The sequence below is a fragment of the Lycorma delicatula genome, chromosome 4 (genome assembly GCF_047948215.1).
Source record: "Lycorma delicatula isolate Av1 chromosome 4, ASM4794821v1, whole genome shotgun sequence".
Lineage (NCBI taxonomy): Eukaryota > Metazoa > Arthropoda > Insecta > Hemiptera > Fulgoridae > Lycorma > Lycorma delicatula.
Window position 1 is genome coordinate 75,278,663 of NC_134458.1, and position 7,236 is coordinate 75,285,898.

A 7,236-nucleotide genomic window follows, 5' to 3' on the forward strand; every position below is an offset into this window, starting at 1 on the left:
CAGAGGACAGCCAAATCACCCGGTTCTTGAGTCAGTCTTTAGAAATCCTAATCTAGGAAAGTATGAGGACCATCCACGTCGTACTGCACCTGTAGGTGTCCGTACCCAGCGTCTGCTGCAGCATATAAACGTTGACACACCGTCATTCTTTCCTACCTATCCTTGCTCATATCCTCCATGGAGAATAAACCTTATAAATTTTACTTTTGACCTTACGACATACAATAAACAATCAACACTACCTATTGTCTTCCAGCAAATGTTTCAGTGTGTTCTCTCCAAGATGAAACCAGACGCGGTTGTATACACTGATGGATCGAAACAAAACGATACCGTTGGCTGTGCATTTGTTGTCAATGAAAGAACTTATATGTTTGGTCTACCCGGTATTACGAGTGTGTTTACCGCTGAACTATACGCTATAAATAAGGCTCTAAACATCATTAACCCTAAATATAGAAAAATTCTTATTTGCAGTGACTCGTGTAGTGCTTTCCATGCCTTAAAAAACTTTTATTTCACACATCCTATCGTCATTGAAATTTACAACGCAATCGCTGAGTTTAATAATCGCAACACAGAAGTAAGTTTTTGCTGGGTCCCAAGCCACGTAGGGATTTTAGGTAATAAACATGCAGATTCCGCTGCCAAAGAAGCATGTAACCAGCCTCCTTTCACCACCCGAGTTGCTACTTCTGATTTTATTAATTATGTAAAACAATCACTAAGAGCAAAGTGACAAGGTGACTGGACGGCTACTGTAGATAATAAACTCCGGCAGATTAAAAATTCTGTGTTGCCATGGGACTCCTCATATAGAAAATCTCGGCGTGAGGAAGTAGTCCTCTGTCGTTTGCGAATAGGACACACCAGGGTCACACACGGGCACCTGATGACAAGAGAACAAGCACCCCTATGCACACGATGCAACTGCCGCATGACTGTGCACCACATACTCGTGGACTGCATATGTTATGTGGCGTTGCGTCGTAAGTTTAAATTACCCAGAAACATCCGTGGTGTCTTGTGCAACGACAATGAAGTTTTAAACCGGATGTTCCTTTTTCTGCGTAGTGTAGGGTGAACCCAAAATATTTAACATTGTCGGGTATATAACTTATTCTAGAAAAGTTTTTAATAGATTTGATTTTGTTAACCGAGGAGGGAGCCTTTTACACTTCCTATCCGAATCTGTTAAATTTTATTTTTTATATAGTTTTTTTTATTTATTATTTTAGCTTTTATGTTTTAATGACTCAGTCTGTGATATTAGTTTTAAGTTTTATTTAATTTCTTTATTTTAGTTTTAACCTAGTTCTATGTTTTATGTTTGTTGCTTATTTTTTTTATACTTTTTTGTATCATTTTTGTACTCTTGTTATCCGAGAATGGGCCTTTACACCCATCTCGGACTTTGTTTAATTGTTTTGCTTTTATTTTTTATTTTTATTTTAAGTTTTAGTTTTACGTACTAGTTTTAATTACTTTTATTTATTTTTTTTATAAAAAAAAAAAATACCCGGGCGATGATAACGTACAGACGTTTTTCGCCCTCCACAAAAAAAAATTACATAGAACACACTTTTCCCTCTACGAGCTCAGCAATTGAAATAGCCGACAGTATTGCTTCCTATCTTTCAAAAAGTGACTTATAACTTAAAGAATTAGAAGTGATTGGGTTTGACGGCACTGTTACGAACACTGGTTGGAAAAGTGGTGTAATTCGCCAAATTGAGTTGCGTGTGGGAAGAATACTCTGCAATGGAGTATTTGTCTTCTTCATTTTAATGAACTTCCATTCCGCCTTTTTTCACCGCTTAGATGGTATGGCAACAGGCCCAATAGGTTATTCAGGACCGATTGGAAAAGATCTACCCCAGGGTGTAAAACAATACCGGTCATTGAATTTGAACCTATCGATTGTGTGATTCCTCAAGTAGATAGGCAGTTACTTAGCAAAGACCAATTGTATTTATTAGACGTATCAAAAGTCATCCAGTCAGGGCACTGTTCTGAAGATTTTTCAATTCGGCTCTATGTCACACTCTAGATAGCTCACTACCGCTAACAGAGTTTTGTGCCTACATGTATTAACAAAGAGTCCTTATGAAAATATGAGGCAAATTGTCACCTTTATTTTAAAGTCATATATGCCTATTTATGACTTAAGCAAGAATTTCACTGACGGTACAAAACATGTTTTTCAGACCATTCAAACAACACGTTATTTGCCAGAAAAGCTGCTTCAAGTTATAGACCCCGTTATACAACGGAATGCTTACTTTGCCCATCCCGAAAATTTACTTTTGGCGATGATCATTGATGATAGAAACCACATTCGAGAACTTGGATACAGACGAATCTTGAAGGCAAGATAAGCAACTTCTCAAGGTGATCCCATTAGACCCTTTAAGCCCCCAAAGCTAAACTTTAAAGCTACAGACTACACTGAAGTTATAAAATGGACACTTGTAATCTGACTCCACCTCCTTTGTTACGAGCACTGAGTAATGAAGAATATCCACCCGTTATGGAAATCGAAAAATTCCCATGTCATACGCAAGCTGTCGAAAGATGTGTTAAGCTAGTGACAGAAGCTTCCAGTAAAGTCTGTGGACACAGTGCTAGAGACGATTTCATTAGAGCTACGTTATCGTCAAGATCAGCCACGCCTACCTTTTTGCACAAATCAGAATATAAAGCCTTAGTGATGGAAAAACAATAACGTTTCAAACTAAGGAGTAAAAGTGAAAGTAGGGAAAAAACTATGAAAATATGTAACTGTTTTAAAATTGTAAATGATGTAAATAACACACCCTAATCATTGGATGGTTGCTTGGGTAGGGTGTCGGTGGAATTCGAAGTGCAGCCACCTCTCCGTGGTGAGTTCTGGGTCGTTTTGTAAAGCAAAATGAGGGAAGATCTGCACATACAATTTAATTTGAAAAATACGGCAAAAATAATCATTGGAACTCTATTTCATTCAATTGCGTGACCAAAAAGAATTAATATAATAGTGTTACTGAAGCAGGTTTATGTTCTTAGAACCTTTACAACTGTGTATACAAATATAGCACTTTTATATTATCTATTTTAAAATCATATATAAAGTTCGCGCGAAAAAGCGCGACTAGGACTACGGCCAATGCGGCTGCACAACCAGTTAGTATTAAAGTATGAGGATTATTTTGCTATACTTGCTTTCTAAGTAGTAGCACTTCTAGGTACAGGAATATAACTGTACCGTCTTTACTACATTTGTTATAAATATGTAATAAAATTTAAAACTAAAATTTCGCTAAAATTGCCTATTCAACACATTTTAGACGGCGATGCGCGAACAAAAGATATCATATAAATATAATTTATATAAATTTAAGCTATTTTAACGTACTTGGAGAAACCTTTACGCGATATAGGATTGCAGTCATACCCTACTTAGCAAACATATTGGAAATTTATGGTTTTTACCGGTTTTTTCGAACTTTAACGGCAATGCGTAACCGGAAGATATGTAAAAAATTTAATTTTTTTCCCCTTTTCTCTTGTCTATACCAACGACAACTTTTGCGTTCTTATAGCATTGCGAAATTTTTTTTTCGAACCACGCTACTAAATATGTAATGAAAATAAATTTAATTAGTTCCATTAATATTAATGTAATTAATATCCAGATGTTAATGTCATAAATATCTGAAAATGTTATTAGTATCCATGTAATTAATATGATGACTGAAAAGATGATTTTAAATGCTAAATTTATTTTGTAGATAAAATCACATTTCACAAAAAAAAAATCTAGGATTGAATTGTTACTTGCGAACATGGTGTTTATTTTTTGAGCATGTTGTTATTTTTTAATTTTATTTATCAAAAATAAATAGTGAATAGGTAAATAATAAATGTTAATTCAAAATAACTATATACAGATAGACGTTTTTTATATCGATTCATAAACGTTAATTTTTTATGAACTGATTTATTTTCGCTTTTAATATGTTTTTGTATTTATATTCATTTTTAATTGATTAAATGCGTATCCAATTGTAGCGTTTTATTGCCCGCTTAAACGGTTATGTTGCGTTTGCTATTTTATTTCAATAACTATCTAGCATAATTTAAACATAATTTATTACACACTAATCTTTGCAACCGATTTGTTTCACTTTGTCTATCTATCTGTAGTCTGTATCTCTTCAATTAATTCCAATATGTCATTCTTTTAAATTATAATAGAATTTTATACATTTAGATATAACGAACTCTGCCGATAAGAATTTTTTAAAGATTTTCTTTGAATTAGTTTTCAACAGGGTAAGAATTATTTACAGATCTTATCAGAGGAATAGGGGGGGGGGCAATAAACCGTCTAATTAAAAAACACAAAATAGGGGGTTTTGTAGATTTAAAAAAAAATTAATCTTTCAATCTGTTTACTTTATTATTATTAATTAATTTACTTCTTGTGTTATTGAGCCGTTATTAGGGTAAGAATTCTTTTTAACTCTTTAACGATTAGGATAAATGTCAAAATCTTACATTTTTGCTTTCCTGACATCAAAGCTCTAGATCTATGCTGCGAGAAGGAAAGTATAGTAATCAGACAAAAAATAGGGTGAGGGTCTTTCGCATTTCTCCACGTTTCATGACTCAGGAATCCCCAAAAAACAAAAACGTGTGAATTTGTACGTGTGTTGGCGTGTTTGAAGGTAAATAACATTTGACTAGATAAACCGATTTTGATGCTATTCTGCACAGCCACTCGTGCATATGGGGGAATTTGTTGGTAAAGTTTTGGGGTCAATATCTCCAGGGGGATAAAGAGATTTTTGAGGTAAATTTTCTCAAAATTTTGTAAACCTAACCCCCTCCTATTTTTTCCCATTTTTAAAATTAAAAAGCTCCTTTTTATTTATTACATAATTTTTAACAGATTTTTTCTCTAGGCATAGTTGCTGCTGCTGCCGCTGCCGCTGCCGCTGCCGTTGCCGTTGCCGCTGCTGTTGCTGTTGCTGTTGTTGTTGTTGTGTTAAGTAGTAGTAGTAGTAGTAGTAGTAGTAGTTGTTGTTGTTGTAGTAAGTAGTTGTAGTATTTTTGCTTCATTTTAATTTATTATTTAAACTTTTAATAATATTGAGGTCTTAACTTTTAATTACAATTCACCCCGAATCTCCCCAAAAATATTTTAGGTAACTTTTTATTGATTGTTTATTTTTCAATGGATTTTTCCTTTAGTTTCTTCCATTTAACATAGTAAATGTAGAGAAATCAAAAAGATTTCTTGGAAAGTGATTTTGGTGGTGAGGAGGCAGAAAAAGATAAAAAAAATACTTATTTTGTTTTTAATTTTTAAACTTTTTTTGGCTTATTTAAACATATAATGAAAATTTTAAAATAAAACTTCATAATAAATTACCCCCATCCCAGAAATGAAATCTTAGGTAACTTTATTCATGCATTTAATATACCGGGGTCACATCTTATCCTAAGAGATTAATGAAAGACGTACTTATACAGCCTTCATAGGCACAGAAAAGGCTTTTGATAAAGTGATCTGGGCAAGGCTGTTCGAGACGCTAAAGATAGCCGGAGTGATATAATAGGGGGAGATGGATAATACATCATTTGTATGTAGATGAAACTGCGGTAGTAAGATGCGGGGAACATTAAGAAGCTACCGTTTTTGAACAAGGAGTACGGCAAGGCGGAAGGTAGTTCGGCAGAAGACATTGCCTTCATTGTTTAACGGTAATATACAGAGAGGGCCGGTGATGTAAGAGAGAAGTTAAGTGAAATTGGAAGAGTAAGGGTCGAAGGAGAATGAATAGATACGATACGATTTGACGTTATACCGGTGTTGGCCGAGAGTAAGCAGGATCTTGTAGTAATGTTGGAGGAGATGGAACAAATGCTCGGTACGGGATATAATATGCACATCGATAAAACAAAGACTAAGATTCTCGCGGTAAGTCGTTGACAAACAAAAGCGTATCGCACGCTGGAGGGAGAGCGGTTAGAAAATGCGGACTCCTTCGCGTATTTGGGCAGCAGAATTTCGGCAGATGGTAGATCAAAGAAGGTCGCATAAGCCTGACTGAGAATGGATTTGATAAAAGGAGGGACCTTTTTACTTCTAATATACTTAATGAAGACCTTAGAAAAGTACCGCTAAAGACCTTTGTATGAAGTGTCTTTTTGTACGAGAGTGAGGCGTGAACAATGGGGATTGCAGAGGAAAGGAGGGCCGAAGCTTTTGAAACGCGGTGCTACCGTAGATCGATGAAAATCTGACGGGTGGATAGAGTGACCGATGAAGAGATGTTAAGGAGGTCGATGTGACGAAGCTTTGTCTCTTAAATAATTTAAAGCAAAGAAAAGATAAACGGGTTGGCTATGTGTTAGAGCGCGATGGGTTAATTAGAACAATAATAGAAGGTACTGTAGAAGGATAAAACGGTAGAGGTAGACCAAGACTGAGGTACAGCTATCGGATTATGGATCGTGAAACTTACATGGAGTTGAAGGCACTTGCGAAGAATCGTGATGTATGGAGATCGGCTGCAAACCAATATATGTTATAGGATTGACAATAAAAAAGAGAAGAAGAATAAGGATAAATAGCCGATGCCAAGAAATTATTACAACTTTGTCGACATCTTTTTTGTTCTTCAAATAAACAAAAATAAATTGAAGGGTTTTTACTTACCTTTCATATTAAATTAAAACAAAATACCTTAGCGTATGATGAATTTATATGAAATTTTCGCGGTTTAATAAATCAAACTAGAATGTATATTTTTTCATACTTTTCTTTTAGTTAAGCGAATGAATAGGTAAGAAAGTAAGGTCGTCAGGGTATAAATAATTTCAATTATTATTACTGGAACAACTAACGAATCTTTGGCTAGAAATCGCCCTTTTGTTAGTAAAATAATTTTCAGCGATTAATAGATTTTTAATTATAAAGTTAAATAATAAGTAAACTACATATTCGGTAGCATGCAGGGTTTTTCTTCGCAGCAATGGATGAAGTAATTTTTATTACAGGCTATACATTTTTTCTTTTAACGTGTAATATGTAAAGAATAACGCATAGCAGTATCTTAAAATATATGTGTATGTGCATGTGTGTGTACACGAACGCGGGTAATAATTATATAAATTATTTATCTTAAGATATTTAACGCATATGAGTTTTTTATCATTTATCGCGCCATCTTTCGTCATTAAATGAAA